The sequence below is a fragment of the Caretta caretta genome, chromosome 6 (genome assembly GCF_965140235.1).
Source record: "Caretta caretta isolate rCarCar2 chromosome 6, rCarCar1.hap1, whole genome shotgun sequence".
In the NCBI taxonomy this organism is placed as follows: Eukaryota; Metazoa; Chordata; order Testudines; family Cheloniidae; genus Caretta; species Caretta caretta.
The window spans coordinates 100585844-100598431 of NC_134211.1; the positions used below are offsets into that span (position 1 = coordinate 100585844).

At 36.9% G+C, this 12588-nt stretch overlaps 1 long non-coding RNA gene across 2 annotated transcripts in view; it reads left to right on the forward strand.

Moving 5' to 3' along the window:
- The window catches only part of LOC142072575 (uncharacterized), a 53948-nt gene that overhangs the window by 116 nt on the left and 41244 nt on the right, over nt 1-12588 (forward strand). The window contains exon 1 of one of the 2 annotated variants that reach the window (XR_012669031.1): nt 7-427. The exons of the other annotated variant lie outside the window; for it this stretch is intronic. This is a non-coding gene — a long non-coding RNA (uncharacterized LOC142072575). Of the gene's footprint in view, nt 1-6; nt 428-12588 lie in introns of those variants that run through there. 2 annotated transcript variants of the gene reach the window in all.

A 12588-nucleotide genomic window follows, 5' to 3' on the forward strand; every position in this document is an offset into this window, starting at 1 on the left:
AGGGAGCAGCAGCCGTAGAGAGACGAGTTGGGGAGCGGGGCAGCTTTGCAGAGGAGCCAGCGGGCCGGGGATTTGCTTAGCGGGCAGCCCCGCGCCGGGAGCAGGAGGAGGAGGCCGATCAGCGGTCGGAGAGAAGGGGTCTAAGAATTGAGGGAGGCCAAGAACCAAAGTGAAGTGCCCGAAGGGGGACGAGGGGGGAGATGAGGTTAGGAATGCTTCAGCTGATCAAGTGGAAAAGGGGTTGGTCTTGAAATTATGGATTACTGGGGGAAGAAGGGCTAAGAATAGACAAGGCAGCCAATAATTTATGAGTTAGAGGAATGAGTCTTGGAATTATGTAAATTGGTGGAGGAGTCTGAAATAGAATATATAGAAGGGGGCAAGACTTCTACATCTTTCCTAGTCCTTGAACTAAAGTCAGAACAAGGTATTTACTTTTTTTGGTTTTTTAAATAAATTTTAAAACAAGATTACACTTTGAAACTATGACAGGTTTCAGAGTAACAGCCGTGTTAGTCTGTATTCGCAAAAAGAAAAGGAGGACTTGTGGCACCTTAGAGACTAACCAATTTATTTGAGCATACGCTTTCGTGAGCTACAGCTCACTTCATTGGATGCATACTGTGGAAAGTGTAGATCTTTTATATACACACAAAGCATGAAAAAATACCTCCTCCCACCCCACTCTCCTGCTGCTAATAGCTTATCTAAAGTGATCACTCTCCCTACAATGTGTATGATAATCAAGTTGGGCCATTTCCAGCACAAATCCAGGTTTTCTCACACACACACACCCCTTGGGGCCCAACTTGATTATCATACACATTGTAAGGAGAGTGATCACTTTAGATAAACTATTAGCAGCAGGAGAGTGGGGTGGGAGGAGGTATTTTTTCATGCTTTGTGTGTATATAAAAAGATCTACACTTTCCACAGTATGCATCCAATGAAGTGAGCTGTAGCTCACGAAAGCGTATGCTTAAATAAATTGGTTAGTCTCTTAAGGTGCCACAAGTACTCCTTTTCTTTTTACTTTGAAACTAAACATCAAAACAGGTTGTTTTGTGTGTCAAAACATTCAAAACAAAATCAATTCACTCAAAACTGTTAGACAATTTTGAGAATAGTATGTCAACCTGAAACTGCTTTTTTCTTTTTGGCAAATAATTTGTTCAAAACACACACATTGACAGCTGAGTTTTTAAAAAATGGCCACTGTCAGGTGACTCCCTTTTTAGGGTGCTCAACGTGGACATCCTGGCCTCATTTTCAGAGGTGCAGAATACCTCTAGCCCTTAATTAAGTCAAGAGTTGTGAGTGCTCAGCCTTCTGAAAAATGAGAGCAAAGTCTGTGAACCCATAAATGGAGTTATCTAAACACAGTTGCTACTTCTGAAAATTTGATCTAAAGTGATTTTCCAGAGGTGACAAAGGAAGTCTGTGGAAGAGCTGGAAATCACACACAGATCTTTTGAGCCCCAGTACAATGCCTTAGGCCTCCCTGTGGCCAATGCAAAGTGAATCGGTAATCTCAGTCCAATTTCACATAAATGCATCCATAACAAAAAAACACCACCACCATGGTCAAGAGTAATCTCCATTTAGTCTCAGCAGAAAAAACAAGGACTGAATGTGCCAGAAACCCCATTCTCCTCCCACTCTGCCATTCTCTTCCCCCCACAACAAAGCTAAGGCCCATTAACAATACAGTTGGGAGTTCATAATGAGAAAAAGCATGATCTAATTGTAATGCACTGAGCACAGGACCTGAAGCCAGGCACTCCAGAACTTTAATCCTTGCTCTGTCAATGAGGCATTGTGTGGCCTTGGGCAAGTTATTTAACTCTTCTGTGGCTCAGGCTACAGCTACACTACAGCCAGGATCGATACTCTGAGTTCGATCCACCGGCGGTCGATTTAGTGGGTCTAGTGAAGACCTGCCAAATTGACAGCAGGTCGTTCTCCACTTGACCCCTGTACTCTACCCCCGACGAGGAGAGTAAGGTAAGGTAAGTTCCCTCCACCCCCGCGGTAACTCAACCTAAGGTACATCGACTCCAGCTACATTATTCACGTAGCTGCAGTTGTATAGCATAGGTCGACTTACCGCGGTAGTGTAGACATAGCCCCAGTTTCTTTCTCTGTATAAAGGAAGTAATACCTAAGTACTGCATGGGGTTTGTGAGAATTAGTCAACATTTGTCTTTGGATTTGAAGATGTAAACTGCAATACAGGTGCTATTATTATAGCTGCCACTGCATTTGTTAGAAGACTTGTGGTTAGAAGACTTCAATCTCTGAACTTGTCAAGATCACCAGACTCAGGATTAAATTTATCTAGCAACTAAATACATCAAAATTTGAGACAATTCTACATTTGCTACATGGCTGCTGTGCTTATGGAAGAACAGCCTTTCCCATTCTCCAAACCCCTTAAATTGTGATTTTCAACCTCTAGAAGAATTGCACAACCATCAGTCTCTCCCTGGAAGCTGTTGTACAATTAGGACTGTTAAATGTGAACATGATAGAGCTACACCCATCACTAGAAAAGGGCTGGATACATGAGGGAATTTCTTTAATATTTTGTCTACAGTGTATGTGTGTCACTAATGCAAATCTCATCTCCAAGCAGATTCATGCACAAGAGAAATAAATTGCAGTGTTTTACCTTTTGAAGGAATTGGGGAAAGTTGACATCTCCACTTTGGAGCAGGGTAGTATGTTAAAAGTGACAACACCATAATAGAGGCTCAAATTAAATGTATACCCCAAATTAAAAAGAATAAGATAATCAAAAAATGCCACCATGACTAAACAGAGTAAAAGAACCGGTTAAAGACAAAAAGGCATCATTTAAAAATTGGAAGTCAAATCCTACTGAGGAAAATGGAAAGGAGCATAAACTCTGGCAAGTGAAGTGTAAAAGTATAATTAGGCAGGCCAAAAGAGAATGTGAAGAGCAACTAGCAAAAGACTCAAAAACTGACAGCAACAACATTTTTAAGTACATGAGAAGCAGGAAGCCTGCCATACAATTAATAGGGCTACTGGACGACCAAGGTGCTAAAGGAGCACTCAAGAAAGATGAGGCTATTGCAGAGAAGCAAAATGAATTCTTTGCATCGGTCTTCACTGCAGAGAATGTGAGGGAGATTCCCATGTCTTAGCCATTCCTTTTAGGTGACAAATCTGAGGAACTGTCCCACATTGAGGTGTCAATAGAGGTGGTTTTGGAACAAATAGATAAATAATAGTAAGTCACCAGAACCAGATGGTATTCACCCAAGAGTTCTGAAGGAACTCAAATATGAAATTGCAGAACGACTAAGTGTGGTATGTAACCTATCACTTAAATAAGCTTCTGTTCTAGATGATTGGAGGATAATTAAGGTGACACCAATTTTTTAGAAACTCTCCAAAGGCAATCCTGGCAAGTACGGGCCAGTAAGCCTAACTTTAGTTCCAGGAAATTGTTTGAAACTATAGTAAAGAACAGAATTATCAGACACTTTGATGAACACAGTTTGTTGGGGAAAAGTCAACACAGCTTTTGTAAAAGGAAGTCATGCCGCACCAATCTGTTTGAATTCTTTGGTAGTGGCAGGAGTGTCAACAAGCATGTGAACAAAAATGATCCAGTGGATATAGTAAACTTGGACTTTCAGAAAGCCTTTGATAAGGTTCCTCATGGGACAAGAGCGAAAGTCCTCCCCTGGATCAGTAACTGATTAAAAGACAGGAAACAAACTGTAGTCAATTTTTAGAATGGAGAGAAATAAATAGCAGTGTCCCCCAGGGATCTGTACTGGGATCAGCAATGTTTAACATATTTATAAATGGTCTGGGAAAAGGGGTAAACAGTCAAATGGCAAAGTTTGCAGATGATACAAAATTACACAAGATAGTTAAATCCAAAACAGACTGCAAAGAGCTACAGAGGGATCTCACAAAACTGGGTGACTGGGCAACAAAATGGCAGATTAAATTCAATGTTGATAAACACAAAGTAATGCACATTGGAAAACATCATCCCAACTATACATACAAAATGATGGGGTCTAAATTAGCTGTTACCACACAAGAAAGAGATTTTTGAGTCATTGTGGCTAGTTCTCTGAAAATATCTGCTCAATGTGCAGCAGGAGTCAAAAAAGCTAACACTGTTAGGAACCATTAGAAAAGGGGTGGATAATAAGACAGACAATATCATAATGTCACTGTATAAATCAATGGTGATCCTAGGCCTCTGACTGCCAGATGCTGGGACTGGACGATAGGGATGGATCGCTTGATAACGGCCTGTTATGTTAATTCTCTTTGAATTTCTGTCTCTCTCTGCCTCAAGATGCAAAATGAAGTGTGACAGAGAGGCGGAAAGATGGATAAAACACAATCAAAGCATAGAGGAAATGATGGAGTATGACTCTTTTTGGTGTAATGTCAAGAGCCCAGAACTATTTACACTGACCTTAGAATGGTGCATAGCTGGAGATATAATTAGCAGAATAATTAAAATAGGAATCAGGAGTAGAGGGGTAGTAAGAGGGATAATTTTAAACATTTTATTGATCTAGCCACAAAGAAAGTTGAAAATTAACATAACATTCCGAAAGAATTTGTTGTTCATAGGTTTATGAAAATCATTAGGCATTTTCTGACTTTTTTCTAGTAACATTTTATTAGCATTGCTTCACCAAAAACTATTCTTGTCAAGAGAATTGCCATAAAAATATTTACATGACAGATTAGTAAAAATGTATTAGCCCAGCAAAACCCACTTAATGAAGTTAAACTTCTGTCTAAAAAAAGGAGTGAAAATACTTCAAAATGCATTGAAACTTTGGAATATTTACTGCATCATAAACAGAATTTCACTATAATTAAAATCACTATAAGTGGATTCCACTGTAGATGACCCATATCCATCAAAAATGTTTGTATCTGGAGCTTATTAGCTTACAAAATATTATTGTAAGGAGGAGGGCTGATCCAGGATATGCTTTGCCATCTGCATGGTCCTATTTGCTTTTTGTTGTTCTTCTGAAAAAAAAATGTATTTGATATCTAGAAGTAACCTATTTAGTATGTTATCACTGAAGTGCATGCTCACACACTTAGTTCTTCTCTTAACAAGGAAAAAAAGATGTGTTCTTGAGTTAGATAACTCACGGTAAAATTGTAGTGAAGACAAGCCAGTCTGTAGATTTCACATGAGTTAACAGGTCAAGTAAAGACCAGTCTTAGGCCAGGTCTACACTACACTATGAACAATCCATACCCCTGAACAACGTAGTTATATTGATTTAACCCCCTGTGTAGACAGCACTATATCGACAGGAGAGCTGTATCCCATCAACATAACTGCCACCTCTCAGGGAGGTGGATTAACTGCCAGTGGGAGAAGCTCTCCCATCAATGTAGGAGCATTTTCAATTATGCCCTAGAGTGGCACAGCTGTATTGATGCAGGTGTACCGATGCAGTGTTTTAAGTGTAGACCTACCCTTAGTTAATTTGATTTCATACACTTTTTCTTAATGAAGACAAGGCCATAGTTGAGGGCCCATTGTTTATTTTATTAATGGATGAAAGCAACAATCACATAACAGCTGGACATTAAACAATTAAATATTACTGATCACTGTCAATGCTGGAAGACTCATCCATCATTAAACTATATACATACGCACACAAAAAAAGCTGAGAGAAAATGGCCTTATGCCAAGCCATAAAGGCAAGCAAACTTGGGCTGAGAATTTGAGAAGCAAGTTTTAGATCTGAGGGCTCTCCTCTGAAAATGCCCTGCAAACATGCACCTCATTTTGTTTTGTTTTTTGGAGGATGGTTGAATAGAACAATTAGGATACATATAAGATTATATCTTAACTAAGTGGCGATCAATGAACAGTGTGCTTCTGTGATTTATTTAAGGATGCCAGTGATGCAGAATCATCACTCAACTAACTTGTTATATAACTCGCCCTCCTCCAAAACCTGTGGTCAATATTCAAACCAAAATACTTCCATTGTCCAGTATAATCCTATGAAATAAATAAAATGTGTGTTCGAGTTGCTGTGAATTTAGAACAACAAAAATACAGTGATAATCTGTTTTGGTACCTTAATGAACTTAACAAAACAAACACCTAAGAGAATAAAGTACATTTTCCTCAGTGAACTCCATTAGATTTTTTATTATGGAAAATAAAACTGGTGGTAAAATCTAAATACACCCAAGTTAATATAGACAGTGTTCTCAAATTCTACACAAAAACTTTGCTATTTTAGATTTTTCTATAAAGATGCCAGAAATTTTGACATTCTGTACTGTACGTTGGAAATTATTAGAAACATTCTCTTTCTAAAGGCCATTTGGATAATAAATAGCTCAAATTGGAACAGGGGCTTTGCAAAACCATGAGAGACTGATGTGTTGATGCTGGGATCTGTTTTCTGGCTACTCAGGCCACCAGATAGCATACACATTTTAGGTGGTGGGGGAGGCACATAACCTCAACAATGTAGTGTTCTCTCTGTATTCCAGAAACAATGTAAATGAGCTCAAAAGCATGTTTTATCAAGTCAGTTTTTGCTGAAGGCAGCTCACTGATATACAGGGCCTTGAGAGGGCATGCTGCAAACCAGGAAGGTCCCTGCCAAAAGTCTCAAATCCCATTTATGTAAATGGATATTAATACATAATGACAAGTTTACAAATTAGCTCTCTTATTTTAGTTCAGGTACAGCTGACAAGTGTTTCATCTTCAAAGTATATCTTCTTTCTGCAGCTGCTAATTCAAAATACTGATTCTTAAAGCTGCCCCCCCCCCCGAGCCCCTTTGCAGTTGCTGCAACATTCTTCACAGAAAAAAATCTGAGGGTAAGCATAAAACTAGAGAATGCAACATGAAAGAGCAGCTCTATTTTATGTTCATTTACAATTACTAAAGTGGAGATAAGAATTGGTGAGGTGGTACATCGGTAACGGCTAAACTATTATGCTTTTCCCAGCACAAATCCTGCCCCTAACCAGTTCCTTACCTTCCACTCTGTGTCAAATTTCTGCTAATATCTGCCACTTAGTCAAAAATTAGGTACAATCATTTTAAAAGCTGTTTTGTGGCCAGCCAGAACTTCTGAAGTGCTGAATAGCTCCTTTACTGTGAAGGCCCTCATCCCACATTCATTATATGCAGGCAAAAGTCTCACTAAGTCAAAGTAATTTTTCTAGTAAGCATGGTACAGAATGTTGACATGTGATCCAGGGATGTTCTGGGCACCCTCAACTCCTACTGCAGCCAGTATATTTTCTGTAAACTAAGTAAAGCTGATATACAAATTACTGAAAGAAACATATGATGCCACAATGCCATTTTTACAGTCAGGTTTTTTAGAGTCAAAATACAGTTTAAAGGAAATTTAGATCATAGTGAGAGTTAGCAGTACAATATAATCAAGACTTTGGCAATGTGCATACTATATTAAAAGAGCCAGACCCTTGAAGATCGTAATGATGAGCACAGTTCAGATAAACCAGAAGTGAAATGAACTGTAATGAAGTACTTCAGAATTCAAGATTTTGTACTTAGACAAGTTTATTTTTTAAAGGTAAAACAAACACATCTGTGAACATACACACAATTATGTAAATGTAAGCCCTTAGTGCTTTTTTAAAGTTAAATTCACAAACAAAACACTTCAAAGAAATCTAAAAAGCAAGACAGCACATTCCTACACAATCGATGTTCAACTCTGTTGTTGCTGTCAAGTTGATACAACTCATTCAGTACTTGCCTAATACAGGAAAAACAAACTTCAAGACTTGGAAAAGAATGCATGTCTTTACAACTTTTAGACAAGTATCCGTTGATTTCTTACAATTCTCAATAAATAATCCATAGTATAAACCCCCTTGATTTGTATATTTCATCTTTAATGAATGGCTGTAATAAAGCATTTAAGAGAAATTAACATTGCTTAGCATATATACAGCAACAGAAGGAAAACAGACTGACATTTTTCTGTCGTAATAATTCGAAAGGAACCAAAGTTCCACATTACAGAATAAGTTAACACTTTTAAATTCTAGCCCAGCTAGAATTAAACAAGCCCAACAAGGTACTGTTTACTATCATTAACTAAATGTTTGCATATAAACGGTATAATATTACACAAAGGGATAATATTTGAGTAAAAGATATTATAATATATTAAATTTTGTAATGTGACCTAAAAATATCTAAATCCCCTTTGATAATCACTAAAATAATAATTTTTAAAATGGCATCCTGTTAGGTTAGAATATAAAAGAAAGTGAACTTTAATCGTCAAAGTAACTTTTACTCATTCCCCAGAATGTCTTATGTTCTTAAAAAAAATCTTCACAGATCTAGAGAGATAACATACAAATGAAATACAAGTCACACACTAGTAAGTGACCTCACCATAGACTGAGTAAATGGGCTAAACAACTAAAGTCCTTGCAAAAGGAGATAAAGATTTTCTTGAATTTGAACTACAATTAACATTTACAAAAAAATCTTTCCTCCTCTTCAAAATGTAAAATATCTGCTCACAATAGAATCCTCAATCTGTAGGTTCTAGCTCACCAGATACTTCTGCTGCATGACTTACCTTTCCCATACCAATTCTCTGATATGCTTCAAAAATGTGCACCTCTTTTAACAGCTAGCTATAGCTCATGTAAGTAGGAAGCACAGCTCAGATGTTGAGAAAGTAAAACTCATTAGAAATAGGTCCCAATAAATGAAAAATATTATTAGCTCTTTAACGACTGCCAGATAATCCAGTAAATCTCAACTACAGCATATACTCTTTAATATTCTATTTCAAGTGGGACCCTACCTCTGTATTCATGTCATTTTTCTTAAACTGGAGAAGCAGACACAAAAGACAATCAGACTGAGATCCTTTTCATAGCCAACCATACCAAATGGGAACAAGACTGTACTAATGGTTAGGCTACAACAATGATCAGTTAATAAAAAGCATACATTAAAAGTCAACATTCCATAGTTTCAGCCCAATATTTGTCCTACAGTATCTTAAGCTTGTCATAATATGGTTGGAAATGCCCTTGAGATTCTAAATATATATATTATATATATAAAAATATAAAATACACCTTCTTCAAGACATTTAGAAAAACCCAAATAGCCATTATTACTAATGGGCCAATAAAAATGTTTCAGATTCTCCTATCTTTGCAGACACTGCTAACTCTATAGCAGTTAAATACTATTCCAGAGCTATAGTCACATCATCAACAGTTTTGCTGCACTATCAAAGAACAAAATAAAAAGAGCCATCTATTTCAACACCAAAAAAACAAGCAAAAGCAGTTTTCTAAATGGAAAAGGTCAGAATTACTAGAGAAAGATATTTTATTTTTAGCTTCTAAAATGAAAGTATAAGAGGTTTTAAACATGACTGTACCCTTTTAAGAAAAAAGATGAACTTACAAAAAATTGTATTCAGAAGCATCAAACCATTTTCTTACCATATAAGCTAATGTATGGTAAATAACATGAGGTAACATGCGATGAACACAAGGCAGTTTATAGTTTTCACATGTTAGCACTAGCAAGGATAAGGTTGGTGTCCAACCTTTTTCAAGGGATCACAATCAATACTTTAACTATTTTCCTAGAATCAGGCAGAGCCAACTAAGCCCCTAACTGTGGGCATCCCACAGCCTGGCAAGGAAGCAGGCAGTGGAAAAACTAGTCAGCCTTTTCTCTCCCCTGCAATACAACAGACTGCCACTGGGGATGCTGCTGAGCAGCTGCAGCAGGGCAAGAACAGCAAGTAGCTGCTCAGAACACTCCTGGTTCATGCCAGAAACTGCTCATGGGGCTGCAGGAGAAATAATGAGGCAGTTAGGGAAGGGTGCTCCATATTGCCTCCCCATAGCAACACGGCTGATTCAAGTAGTTCAGTTTAAAAATTGCAGAGCATGGCTCAGTAAATATATTTTCAATTCATAATCAAATACAATATTTCTTCTTTACACAATTGCCCTTGAAAGCCACAATTGAGTGCCTTGAAGGCTTCAGGTTGGACACCACTGACACAGCCTATTGTTTCTAAGTTGGAAAGTCGTCCTGTTAATTTTTTACCTCATTTAAGCTAGCACCCAGAAATTCTTTCAGTTGCTTTGTTAATAAAAATATGCATAAAGGGGGAATTTTTATTGTTTTAGAAAAATAACCTGTATTATACAGACTAATATTTTCACACACAGAAAATAAAACCATATGCAACAAACTGGAAGAGAACTTTTATATGACCTAGATATTTAAAATTAAGAGGACTACCTCCATAATGATTATTTTTATTACTTCTTGAGCATTGATAATGTGCTTGGAAATGTACAAGAAAAATACAGAGTCCCTGCCTTAAGGAATTTGCATAATCCAAGTTCCCAACTGCAAGGAGAACAGTAGTATCAAGTTCTATATTTTTAAATATATTACGAAGCAAAGAAATCCAAGCAATGATAATGGTCCTTTACTAGACAGAGATAGTAACATTGTTAATAATGATGCATAAAAGGCCAAAGTGTTCCATCAACTATTTCTGTTCTGTAATTGGAAAGAAACAGGATGATGTACTTGTATCATACATACTGATCAAGTAGTTCCCATTCCATTAGTAATTCAGGAGGATGTCGGATAATATCTAGTTTCAGAGTAGCAGCCGTGTTTGTCTGTATTGGCAAAAAGAAAAGGAGTACTTGTGGCACCTTAGAGACCAAATAAATTGGTTAGTCTCTAAGGTGCCACAAGTACTCCTTTTCTAAATAATATCTACTATGAATAAACATTTTTAAATCAGCAGGCCTCAATGACTTGCAACCCAAGACTTCTACAAAGAGATCTCTGGCTTGCTGATGTTAATTTTTAATAAATCTTGGAATACCAAGGAAATTCCAGAAGATAGCAATAGTTCTATTGTGCCAATATTCAAAAAGAGGAAGCAGGATGACCTGAATAACTATAGGCAGGTTAGCCTGATATCAGTTCTATGCAAAATTAGGGAAAAATTGATTCAACTGATAAAGAATTAAAGGATAGGAATACAATTAATCCCAGTCAAAATGCCTTTATAGAAAATAGATCTTCTCAAACTAGCCTGATTTATTTTTTGGTGAGATTAGAAGGTTGATTGACAAAAATAACTGCATAGATGTAGTATATTTAGACTTTTGTAAGGCATTTGACTTAATACTGCATGGCATTCTTATTAAAAATAGAACTATACAATATCAATAAACAACACATTAACTGGATTAAGAACAGGCTAATTAACAGATCTCAAAAAGTAGTTTTTAATGGGGAATCCTCATTGAATGCGGCTGTTTTTAGTGCAGTTCCACAAGCATTGATACTAGGCCTGACGCTATTCAACATTTTCATCAGTGATCTGGAAATATAAAATCACTACTAACAAAATCTCCAGATGACACAAAGATGTGTGGAATGGTAAATAATGATGAGTACAGGGCACTCGTACAGAGCGATCTGGATCACTGGGTAATTTAGACCCAGTCAAACTAAATACATTTTAATATAACCAAATGCAAAATTATACATTTAGAACAGTGATACTCAGACTGAGGCTTACGAGCCGCAAGTGGTTCTTTAATGTGTCTTCTGTGGCTCTTTGCAACATATGATACTAATGCTGTGTCTAAACTGCCACTTTCAGTGCTAAAACTTTAGTCGTTCAGAGGTGTGAAAAAACACCCCCAGAGCGACAAAAGTTTTAGCGCTGAAAAACACCAGTATTTGCAGCGCTTTATCGCCAGGAGCTCACTCCCGGCATTAAAGCTACCACTCCTCATTTGGGGTGGTTTTTTTTTTTTAATCGCTGGGAGAGCTCTCCTGCAGTGATAAAGCGTGACTACACTGCCCATGTCACAGCGCTGCCATGGCCGCACTGTAACGTGGGCAATGTAGACATACCCTAAAACAGTGTGTGATTTAAGTATTAACCAAATCAGAATGCTTTTATTGTGTTATTAACCAATTGTAGTTGATAAAATAATAAAACTTGGTCAGTTATTCTGCTCTGAGAATAACATATATAACATAACACTGAATGCATCCAATGAAATGAGCTGTAGCTCACAAAAGTTTATGCTCAAATAAATTTGTTAGTCTCTAAGGTGCCACAAGTAGTCCTTTTCTTTTTGCGAATACAGACTAACACGGCTGCTACTCTGAAACATATATAACATATGAGTACCATGTAGCATATATATGTTATTCTCACAACAAAATGACTGACAAAATGTTGTACAAATCTACACTAGTTACTCTGGTGATTCAACAGTAGACTTACACCATATAATTTTAAATGCATTCTATTTTTAAATATATCTAAACATTTTTCAATTGAATGTATCAAAATATTGAAAAGATTTGTAATATTCAAAGTATTTATGAAAATTACTATTTAATTGTCTTCTTAAATTTTAAACTATTAATTCAGGAAAACGGAAAAGCAAGATGCTCTTTGAAATATGATAATATTACTTGCTGTTATAAAAAAAGTTTTGTAA